Source organism: Perognathus longimembris, chromosome 4 (assembly GCF_023159225.1).
Source record: "Perognathus longimembris pacificus isolate PPM17 chromosome 4, ASM2315922v1, whole genome shotgun sequence".
NCBI classification, from domain to species: domain Eukaryota; kingdom Metazoa; phylum Chordata; class Mammalia; order Rodentia; family Heteromyidae; genus Perognathus; species Perognathus longimembris.
The window spans coordinates 26,279,912-26,292,036 of NC_063164.1; the positions used below are offsets into that span (position 1 = coordinate 26,279,912).

General features: G+C 36.9%; 1 protein-coding gene across 3 annotated transcripts in view; it reads right to left on the bottom strand.

Annotated features, from left to right (window-relative positions):
• Pard3b (par-3 family cell polarity regulator beta) overlaps positions 1-12,125 on the bottom strand; it is a 993,253-nt gene that overhangs the window by 686,880 nt on the left and 294,248 nt on the right. The gene's annotated exons all lie outside the window — the stretch shown is intronic.

Sequence of the window (12,125 nt, forward strand, 5' to 3'; positions counted from 1 at the left end):
AACACAATAGCTAAATTTTAAGCTTGATTACATGGTATAAATGGAGAGAGGGTGAGTCATACAAAACTCTAGTCAGCCTTTTGAAAAATAAAAAAGGGAATGCATTATAATAATAAAGTAACCCGAGGATACAGTTCAGAGAAGAAGGTGGCTGGTGTTCAATGAGACTGCAGTGAGCTTTTACTGCAGTGTGGCAAGCATCGCTTAATAAAGCAATATTAGAATCTGTCCAGTGAAAATATTTGCGTTATTTTGAACACTGATTAAAACATTTTGTGTGAGCTCCTGCACGGGAGTGCTATATACTATGCAAGACTCACTGTGGCACTTGGCAGAAAATAAATCATGGAGCTCTAAAATCTGCTGTGGTTGCTGTCTTCATTACAAAGACCTTGCACATAGCATACAAAAACATCTATAATGTTTACAGCACCTGGGTGCCTGTACTATTAAACATCAATACAATCTGTGTTCATATCATCTCCATGCTAATCAGATCGATTACTACTGATATAGTGTCTTGTCACAATATCACAGGGCTAATCAAACAAATGGAGCTAAGTGGAGATGATTTGGCTAGCTCGGTGTTTAATAGCATGGAGTAAAAACAGAAAAGGACACAACAGAAAGCTCACTGTGTGAAGCTCTGCTCTGGGCAGGCGGACTCCTGGTCCATCCCGGGTAGTACTGTTATAGTATTGTCAATGCTATTAAAAGACTGAAGATAACAGTCTGGAACCATAAAATGGACTTGAAAGCTGAATGATATTACTCCCACTGCTTAACATGGAAGAGGTAATTAGCTGCACAGGTAATTCAATACGGGTTCCTAGAATGTCCTAGCAGAGGCACTGGATGATGGCAAGTTGGATAGGATCAATGTCACAGTTACTTTTGATATAAAACATCACATCCAAAAGAAGATCCTCCAGCAGCTGCAGTAGGACGTGCATCACTGAATAATACTAATGAGGGAGGATGAGAAGAGTGGTGAGCAGAAACACCTCTGCCCACTCTAGCTGGCAGGACGTAGGCCCAATTCCTGTGCATCTCTGTTGCCTCTTTGCGGTTGACCATGTTGCCTCGGTTTTCTTCAACCAATTTCATGCACAGAAAAATTCTCATGCAAGGACAATGAACTGAAAACCACCAATAGTATCCAAATCATGAGAGTCTTTACAGTCCCTTTAAATAATGACCCAATGATTCATGCTTAATATATGTCTAATATATACATCGCACCATATATTCTTATCAACTGAGATGCTTTTACCCTTGTACATAGAAGCAAATAAAAGCTCTTGACTACAGAAGGAATTACTTTCCCTGGTTGTTAAGAAAGTACAATTGATACCCAAATCATGATACCCTGGTCCATGTGGTGTGTGTTCCCTTTTGTCTATGCATTGAGAGTTGTAAGAGTTGTGAAATGCCTGCTGCACATACTGTTGTGAGGCAAATCATACCTGTGTGCACTCACTCAAGCAACCGCACCGAGATGCAGCCCTCCACTGCCAGCTGGTAGCTGTACAGAGCGAGGGGTGCTGAGTGTTGCCTGCTGGCCCCACACAAGGCACAGTAAATCCTGCATTCAACTGCAGTAAAACAGATCTCCCCAAACAACACATACCAGAAGGAAAATTAAACCTCCAGGAAAACAAACAAAACAACCAACACTGTGCCTCAATCCCTACAGGGAGAAACATCACAGAATATAATTCATAAGGTTTTAGAATCAACAATTCTGTATAACTGGTTGGAATATTCCACACTGGAACAGCATGTGGCCTTTAAAAGTCTACTATCTTCATCGTTTCTTTCACCATTGTTGCCTGCTTTGTGCGATATGAAAAGTTAAAGTACTGACACTGAGCATAGCTCTCAGGGGTCTGTTAGCTGGGTGGAAGTCTTTTAGCACTGGTAATAAACTTTACTCAACTAACATTCACTTTTTTTCTAAGTAGTAAAATACGTATTCAAGATCCTAAGTTCAAAAGTTTGAGAGCAAGTTGTTAAGACATGTGGATTGGGGCTGGGGATATGGCCTAGTGGCAAGAGAGCTCGCTTTGTATACAGGAGGCCCTGGGTTCGATTCCCCAGCACCACATATACAGAAAATGGCCAGAAGTGGCGCTGTGGCTCAAGTGGCAGAGTGCTAGCCTTGAGCAAAAAGAAGCCAGGGACAGTGCTCAGGCCCTGAGTCCAAGGCCCAGGACTGGCCAAAAAAAAAAAAAGACAAAGACATGTGGATTATCTCAATAAAGTAAAGAAACTGAAAATTTATGTTTTTGCCTACAATATTCACTTGTTTGTTCTAAATGTTCATAATATTACTTTCTATTATGTATCAATTTCGGATGGGAGGATGGTACTTCCACCTTGATGGACTTGAACAGTCCTATTGGTGAACTGATTTGATGGGAGTTTTGCTCGAATAATGTGCTGTTTTTCAGTTACATAAGTGAATTGTTCATTGAGGAAGGTGGTTAGCATCGTTATCCTTTTTATACAGATACAAAGGAAGTCAGCTACCCACTGCATGCCATTCTCTATACAAGTGCCTTTCTTAGGGATGTAAGAAGTATTAAGATGATACAGAAGGTACAAAGGGGATCTTAAAATTAAACCAACCTTTATTAGTATAAATAAGGGACTGGACAATAATGACCCTCAAGAATGAGTAAATCTGAAAAACAAATCTGGAGTACTGGTAGGCAAATAAAAGAAAGGGCTGGCTGACTAGGGATTTTCCTAAAATGTTGATCATCACTGGATACGGAAGTGCTAGCCTCTGAGAAGCTACTGATGTTTCATCTACTTAAGCTGTCTTTTGTACATAAAATCCCCTGAAGCCTTTGTCTAGATGATTAACCGTCCCTTTAACATTTCTAATTCTTTTTTTTTCTTATTGTCAAAGTGAAGTACAGAGGGGTTACAGTTTCATATATAAGGCAGTGAGTACATTTCTTATCCAACTTGTTACCTCCTCCCTCATTTTTCCCCCGCCTCCCCCTCCCCATTCCCTCCTCCCATGACTTGTATAGTTGGTTTACACCATATAGTTTTGTTAAGTATTGTTGTTCCATTGGTTTATCTTTTTATCATTTGTGTCTCGATTTTGATATTCCCTTTCCTTTCCCTAGTTTCAACACACGTATATACAGTATCCAGGGTACTAAAATCAGTTACAGCAATATCAGGGGTAAAACCATGGAAAGGGAATATGAAAAAAAAAAAATAGAAGGGCACAGTTTCACATGGCATGTTGAAAAGAACTACAACAGTGATATAGCCCTAATTCTTTAGGTTATAGAATTCATCAGGCTTTATGTTTTCTAAACCACCTAAATCTTCTCTCCCATCCTAACTTTTGATTATAATTATTATTTTATTGGATCCCCAAAACTTTCTATTATAAAAAGTAAATTTTACTGAGATCTTATCATCTTGGTCCTTATATACAGTCTGACACACTTAAGTTCTCTTTGATAAAGAACATAATTAATTCAAGACTTTATACATGTCCTTGGTTTGAGACCCAGTTCTCCTTTTCCCTCCCCTTTGACATCCCCCCCTCTCTCTCTTTCTCATTCTGTGTCACATCCCAGTTTGAGGCTGGTATCCTCAGCTTCTAACATCTAATCACAGTAGACATTCACATATAATTAGGGAATATTTCCAAAATTTCTAGAGAACTACAGACGTCTCAACACTTGCAGACTTCTCTCTTCCCAGAAAAAAATAAAGCTTGCTTCTGTCTGTCATCCCACTTTTGGCTCCTTGCCATTCTCCTGCCTCCCTCTCCCATGCTCCTACAACCTTCTGTCCTGCTCCTCGCATTCCATCCCTCCCTCTTAGAACTCTGGGGCCTGTAATGATTAGGATACACTCACCAAGCCCAGCTCCACTTTCAACTCTTCTCAGAAACTTTTCTGGCTTCTCAAATTCACAGTTATCCCTTTGTCATTAGTTCAGAAAATCCAATGTCCATGCCATGGTTTGGTACGACAGCACACACAGTTTTGTCTTAGGCTTACTGAAGGATTGCCATGTACTGCTTCTTAGCTTTCCAGGTGTTTCTTAACTTTCCATTATGTTACTTTGCTCCATATACTGTATACTTCTTCAGGATGGTAAGACAATTTTAAACCCAATATAATGCCCCAAGGGTATAAAAGGGAGACACATAAAACAGTGATCTTTCAATATGGTCAAATAAAAGCCAAAAAGCATTCTCATACACACCAGCTCGGCTTTCTTTTGATTTATAAAGTAGTTTACCACCATTCTCAAATAGATTGATTTTTATGAGTGTTTAGAAATTTTTATTTTGATATATTACAATTTTTTTTAAATACACATCTTATTTATACCAATGCATGCTCTTTTTAGTTTATTAAATACTCTAGCTTTACATATTGGTTCATAAAATGATTGATTTTTACTTTTAATGTGACATCACTGTTCTGCTTCCCAAACTTGCCAACATGCAAAAAGGACACCCCAGACATGGCTGGGCTATGTCTAGATGAGCAGTTATCACCATTTTCCTGCATTTAAAACAAACAAGTAATGCTTTAGCTTCAGTAATATTCCACTAATGCTTTTTAAACAAAGATATATGCAGGCGGTGAATGACTCAGCTTCTAAAACAGGCTTAAATAAAAATAATCACATTGTTTTAGAATAGAAGATTGTGTTTAATTGGTAATTTGTGGGTTCTAAGAAGGAAACACACTACTGTGGATTCTAATGCTCTGTTAATAAATGAATTATAGGAATAAAATCCAATTACTATTCATCTCAATGAACAGATAACTTTTCTAAACAACAACAAAAAGAACCAGAGAGATTCCATTTACCTATTCTTGAACAGATGGAAATGAAAACTGAGCATAAAAAAACAACGCTAAACTATCTCTATGAATTAGCTGTGTAAAATGCTCAGTATAATGATACACAACCGGTGGAAATTTGAAAATACATCAATTGTCTACCAGACAACAGTAGTGACTGTTAGGCAGTCATGGTTATTAGGCTAAAGCCCCCAAATCTTTTTTTAAATGTGTTTTTATGACACCTTGATCTTAAATGTCTAAAAACATTTTAAAGGATGATACTTCCCAAGTGTCTTCATGTCCAGGTCATTGTGAGGGCACAACAAATAATTTTGCTCCTAAGCTATCCAAGCCAATCCACAAAGAGTCAAATTAGTATGGAAAAGGTACTACTACTGTTGGTATTTATTTGCATGATTTCAAATGCTTCATAGAAATCAATCTCCAACATGTTTAATTTTTGTATCCTGCACGCCTATAGGAGAACCAACAGGCTCTTCTTATTAATACTAAGAATTTCATTTCTTAAAAACTAGTATTCTGTCTGAGGGCCATTAATCAGAACTGCTAAGGATATAGGCTACCAATTAAGTCACCACCGAGTTAATTGACATACACCACTCAGAAATTTTCAAATTAGATCTTACAGCTTTTCCAGTTTTTATCAGGACATTGGTACTAAATGGAATGCTTTTGATGTTTCATAAGGGGCTGAAATCTATGTCACAATGGATGCCATGACTTATGATGGAAATATAGGTGGAAAATAAAAGTATGTCAAGAACATATAACCTAGTTTTTCACTGCAGTTATGGAAAAGCACCAGAGTAAGATTTGTCTCCTCATAATTCGCTGTTAAGATTAAGATGGAACCCAGAAAAGATTGAGTAGATGAATGGGTCTTGTCTTCTTTCGTAGTTGGCTCATCTCAGCACAAGCTTGTGGGTTTATTTAAGCAAAATTAAAGGATCCCAAGTAGTTTAAAGGCTTATTTGATTAAGCCTCAAAACTGTGCATAGAAGAAAGTAATGGAAGAGTGAATTTACATTTCAGCTCTTCTCTGTAGGTGGCCAAGTACATCTTAATTCCACTTGGAAAACAAAATGTGGGAGCTGTGAAATTGTTTTGATGATGATCTTCATGCTCGGAAGCAGTTTCAGTGCATCACAGACAGTTCGGGCGAGCGCCTTGCAGATCCTTCGGTATCCTTTCTATAAATATTTCTGGAGCCACCACAAACTATGCCAATTCTACTTGACTATAGAACTACAATTCATACATATTCAATATTTTCACAACTTTTAAATTAAGACACATATGTCACCATGTATTTATGTGTTGCATGTTATAATGTATTCTCTACAATAAATAATCAAGTCAATTAATTGCTTTTAGTTTCTGTGCTTTATAACTGTTAGTCTCTAAGTAGCACAAGCTCAGATCCATAGTGATATTCCTGATTACTAATATGTGGTTATTTTGGGTCTTTAACAAAGAAATCCTACAATCTACTTTATAGGATTTGCATTACTATGTAACTAGAATAAATGATAAATATTCCTTTCTAGAGAAAATATTGCTCAATCAAATACATTTGCTTTGTGTTCGTATATTTAAAAACCCACTCTACTATTTCCATAAGGAGATTTTACATTCTATTTACAGCATAATGATTTATTTGGAAAAAATTACAAATGATTAAATAAAATAAGCTATTGGTTACAATGTCATAATTGTGTGTAAAATGTTAAAATCAGAAAATTCTCATTTCATTATTTCATAGTAATATGGATCTTGTTCATTCATTTGAACAGTTGTATTCCAAGTTTGCAGATATGTATTGATATTTCCCCCTATTTGATTACCTTTCTCATTAACAATATAGAATCTTATTTACAATAGTTTTCTAAAATTAAGTGGGCACTCAGCAGATAGATACCTACCATTCACTAATGCCTAAGTAGGAGACTCTTTTTAAAAAATGTTTTAATTGACACATAAAAGTTGTGCATGCATATGGTGTTCCCTTGGAGGTTTTGGTACATGTACATATTGCATAATATTTAAATTTACATATTTATATCTTCAAATATTTATCATTTTTTGTGATGAAAACATTCAAAATGCTGTCCTTGTACCTCTTTGAAATAGACTGTTACAGTCTCATGTGTCTAAGCCTTACTATCCTGCTTGCAAAGTAATGGAAATTTTTAGAGGTGAAGTCTAGGGGAAGGTCTTCAGAGTATTAGGAACATGCACTTAAGATTACTGGTGCCTTGCTTCTCCTCTTCATCTCTTTCTTCACTTCCTGGCTACCATAAGGTGAGCAGCTTTGCTGTATATGCTCCTGTTATGAGGGCCTATATCACAGCAGGCCCCAAAGCAATAGGGACAATCGCCTGTGGACTGAAACTTCAGAAATTAGAAACTACAATCAGCCTTTCTATTTTCCTTAATGATGATCATCTCAGGTATTTTGTTACAGTACTCAAAAGGTGAATAACACATACAAAGTATATTATCATTGTCTATAGTCATCCTACTACTAAATAGAAAACCAGAACTTCTTCCTATCTGAGAAAGCTCACTTTTTATCCTAGAAGATATAGAAAGCTATGCAAGTACATTTACTCACCCCCAAAGAAAACAGTTCCTGCATCTGAATACAAAAACACATCACTGATCAAAGACAAAACAATGAACAGAAAAATGGGTTCAATAATATTTTGGAAATTATAACACTATTACTTTCAAACACTCTCTGATGGTAATGTGATGATGTTGTTTTTCTTGAATTTATTTTTATTCTCAAGGTGATGTACAGAGTGGTTCCAATTACATACATAAGCTAGGGAGTACGTTTCTTGTCATACTTGTTATGCTCTCCCTCATTTTTCTCCCACCTCCCCTCCCCTCTTACCACCCCCCAAGTTGTACCATTAATTTCCAACATATTGTCTTGTAAGTATTGCTATTGCTTTGGTTTATCCTTTATCCTTTGTCTGATGATGTCTTTTAACATGTGTTGCATGCATGCTGTGTACGACGTATTTATGTATTCTCAAATCTTTACTTGATAAAGTTTTAAATATTAAAATGAACCTAAGAAACTGTAAGGAGTTGGCATCACAGTCTGACATTACAGTTAAGAATAGCATGGGTCAGAGAGATTGAGTAAATTATTCATGCTGGTTCTTCTAATAAGCAATAAATCTAGGATTAAACCTAGCTTCAGTCTCATTTCTAAACCCAACTTCTCAGTGCCACAGAAGAAATGTATGTATAGGTATAACAACAGTGGAAAGTCAGCAAATCTGGAAATTTGTTTTAGTAGCATTTACAGAGTTATTGAGAAAAGCTACGTATACGTAACAAAGTATTACAAACCGGTCAGAGAAAATGAAAGAATTCTTTCTAGACATGGATAAGGCTTCTTTCAAGATCATGGGAAGATCATTCTATTCACAGAAAGAAGTCCAGAATCTGTTATCCTCCAGTGAAAGTTAGCAACTTTGACCAGAACTGCCAAACTCTCCTGAGTGGTATTTCATGGCATCCTTGGTTAACTCCCTGAGGTTCTATTGCCCTTTCAAAATCAGGGAAAAGAGGGAAAGGCAAGATTTTGAACTTCTTTAGTCATGCTTTCCACTTATTTCACTCCTACAAGTAGCAGGTTCTAAACTAAGATAATGACACGGAAATGATTCTGGGGCAGGATTCCCAGTGTAGAGACCCCACAGCCTTAATTCAGACAGTCTGTCTGTGAGGGAGTCGGATTACCAGTACATAAGCCATCCTTTGTGAAGAATGAAGAGTGGAAAAGAAAAAGTGAAGTAGACATTCAACCCACAGAGAACTCTTTTGCAAGCAGCCAATTGCCAGAAACTAGTATCCTACTGACATCTCTAGATCACTCAGTGCCATTCTAAACAATAAAAAAAGATTATATAGGTTTGTTTGATTATTTTCCTCATGGAAAATATAATCTAGAAAAATACTTAAAGCATACTAACACTAAACTTAATGATAATAACTCTGCACTTAATGGAAGTAAAGCAAAGACAGAGTAGTGAGTTTTCTTGGGATTCATGCTTCCATGAAACAATAATTATACAGAATTTTCAACACGAGGAATGAAAAAGAATGCTTTCTAGATGATGCAAGGTTTTGAAATTAAGATCCAATCTACTCTTGGATTCCACAGTAGAGAAAAATCAGTTCACTCTTCTTCGTACTTTAGTGCAGGAGAGACCTTGCTTTCTGCTTTGCTAGAGTTAACAGGAATACGCCTTGGAGTACATCTAAGAAGATGGCTGTGCTCTCTGCTACCACAATGTGTCTTAGTGCCTCTTCCATCAGCTTTCTCAGCTATATACTCGACCCTTTATGGAGGGAACATCATATTGTTGCCCTTCCCATAACACTCAAGATTCAAGGACAGTTTAAGAGCATCCATGTATGATTCTGGCACAAGAAAAGAGATACAAAGACAATGATAACCGGTGCCTCCAGAACACCATGACTCCTAACTATGAACACACTAAACAATCCATGGACATATACAAGGCTCTTGAGGGATGGAGGGAGGGAGGGAGGGAGAAAAAGATGAGGGAGGAAAGGTTTAGGGGAAGGAGAAGGGGAAAGAGAGAGGGACAGATATAGACACCCAGAACTTGCTTCATTCATCTACTTTGTAATGCACCAAAAACTTGTATTAAAGAAACACTTCACAGTTTTCCTCAATCAATATGTTATTGTCTGAGCCATCTATGCAGTTCTGTTTTTCTTATTTTCTAGACTAAGAAGAACAACTTTAAAGGAATATTTTCTTCAGCTGCTGAACATAATAACAGTGGCAAGTCCCGAAAGAATGATTTGAATATTCATCGTCTTCTAATTTTTTTCAATGTGTAATATAAGTTATATACAAAATCCACAGCAACCTGGGAAAAAGAGTAGTGGCTAAACAAGAATTATCAATATGTGAATGTTGACTTTGTTAGTCTACTCCACAAATGGACACAGACACATACATGTCAATGCACAGACATACACATATGCGCGCACACACACAGAGGAAGACTGGATGGGAAAAGGGGAGAAAGAAGGGGAAGGAGGAAGACATAGAAGAGAAAGACAGAATGGAGAAAAAGACATAGAGAAATACACATAGAAAGACTGACTAACAAAAGCAAATGAAAGTATTAACCATACTGACATACTCTGATCATAAAAAGAAATCATAAAAAGAAATTAAAAGATAACATCCCACATGTTTCTAAAGCATAGACATCAAGTAAATTCATGTCTCCATTTAACTATGATGTAGACATCAATTGTTTTCAGTGCTGTTAAATTATTTTGCAAAGGTGGAAGAAGTTACATAGAATTTCCTAACCTTACACAACAGACAATTCTAATGATCTTGCTTTCAAAGTTTTTCTGGTTGATTTTTTTTCCTTAATGAAATAAGATAAAATATTAACTCAAGATGCCAAAAGACATATATAAACAGAAACACTGCAGCACGTTTGTTCTAATATAATTGCAGGATGTTGGCTCCACTCCTAGGTAATTATTGCATTACTTACCCAAGGCTCCCTGTAGGGTTATGCAATTTTTTAAAGTAGTTAGACCAAATATCCTGTCCATGGGAAAGTCATTTGTGTGGCGCCCCACGCCAGTTGTATGTTTCTGGGAGATAACAAGGCTTTTGCATACTCAGCTGTATTTCAAACAGCATGTGTTTAAGCATATGCTCTCTGTTTCCTCTACCCCCTACTCTCTGTAAATATGATAGATATAAATATTATATATTATGTATAATTTCATATATACATATGTATGTATATATATCATAGATATACTGGGAACCAGCCAAAGATGGAGACACAAACAGCTGAGATAAATGCAACATACTAAACTATGTTAAATCACAAACAATTCTTTCACACTTCCTTAAAGAACAACTACAGCAAATATTTTCTTGAGCTATGACAGCCTCTTCAAAAAAGAGGATAGAATTATCCTTTAAAGAAGGGAGTCATTTTTAGAGCAGTCTATGAATCAAAAGTTGGCATCTGCAGAAGGGAATCATGGATCCAATCTTTTTACTTTTGAGAAGCAAAATCCAGGTACATCAAAGAAAAACATCCCTTAGAACAGTCACATTATGTCTGATCAATCTCAAAGATGTGTAGCTATTTCACACTTAATAAAACAATCAAAGTGAAAAGCGTGCTGCCTTTCTTCCCCCATTGGAACTCCACTAGCCATCAGTTAGAACCCATTTAAATCTGACTGGAGTTTGGCACCTCGCTTGGTTGGCTCATCAATCCAGCACTGCAAAAAGAATAAGCCCAGTGATACCCAGGCTCTCCAGACATAATTTCACAATTAGGCTATGAGCTGTAAGTATACACACTGATTAGGCACAAGTAAGTGTATAATAAACAAACTACATCCGACCAAACATCCAACTCCCCAATGCTGATCACTGAGAGTCTTTACTAGCCTCATAAAGGCATGATGACAAACAAGAGCTGGCTAAAACAACATACATGATCTTTTCAACCAATTCAAGTATCACCTATAAAACATGACTTTTTGCAATCAGTTCCTACCTGGTGTCATAATACCATGGAGTTGAATTCATCATGCTAAGGTGCTTGGTGAGGTGAAGCAATGTGCCCAATGTCAGCAAACTTAAGATGAGGACTAAACCCAGGACCCAACTTCCCTGCTCAGAGCCAGAGCTCTATGATCTGTCCCAGTTGATTCCTTACAGGATCACTGCCATAAATTCCCCAATTCCTTAAGCATCTTGAGAATGTTACTTAGCTCAAGCCTTACAGCCAACTCATCTGGGATTGTTGGCTGGGTCGCAGCTCCTGCTTGAGCCACCTGAGACACATAAATAGGAAAGTCCAGGGACCATGGCCATGTCCAGCAACAAAAATGGATTAATTTCCTTTATACTGTTCATTTTTAAAACCTGAATTATCATCATTACAGAATGCTGTCAGAAATCATCTCTTCATGCATCTCTCCTACAAAACACCTATAATTGAACCATCCTGGAGTGATAACAATTATAGTAGTAAAACATTTATAGCATACATCTTTCCACATCCCAAATAGCTAAGGGCATATAAAGCAACTAACAATTACAGCTTTCTGCTTTAAGTACTGAACCTTGTGTAAAGGCAAAAAAAAGTCATTGTCAATCTTGTAAACCTAAATAACTACTGTATGCTTCATTTCTTTCTTCCTGTGTAGCATTCCTAT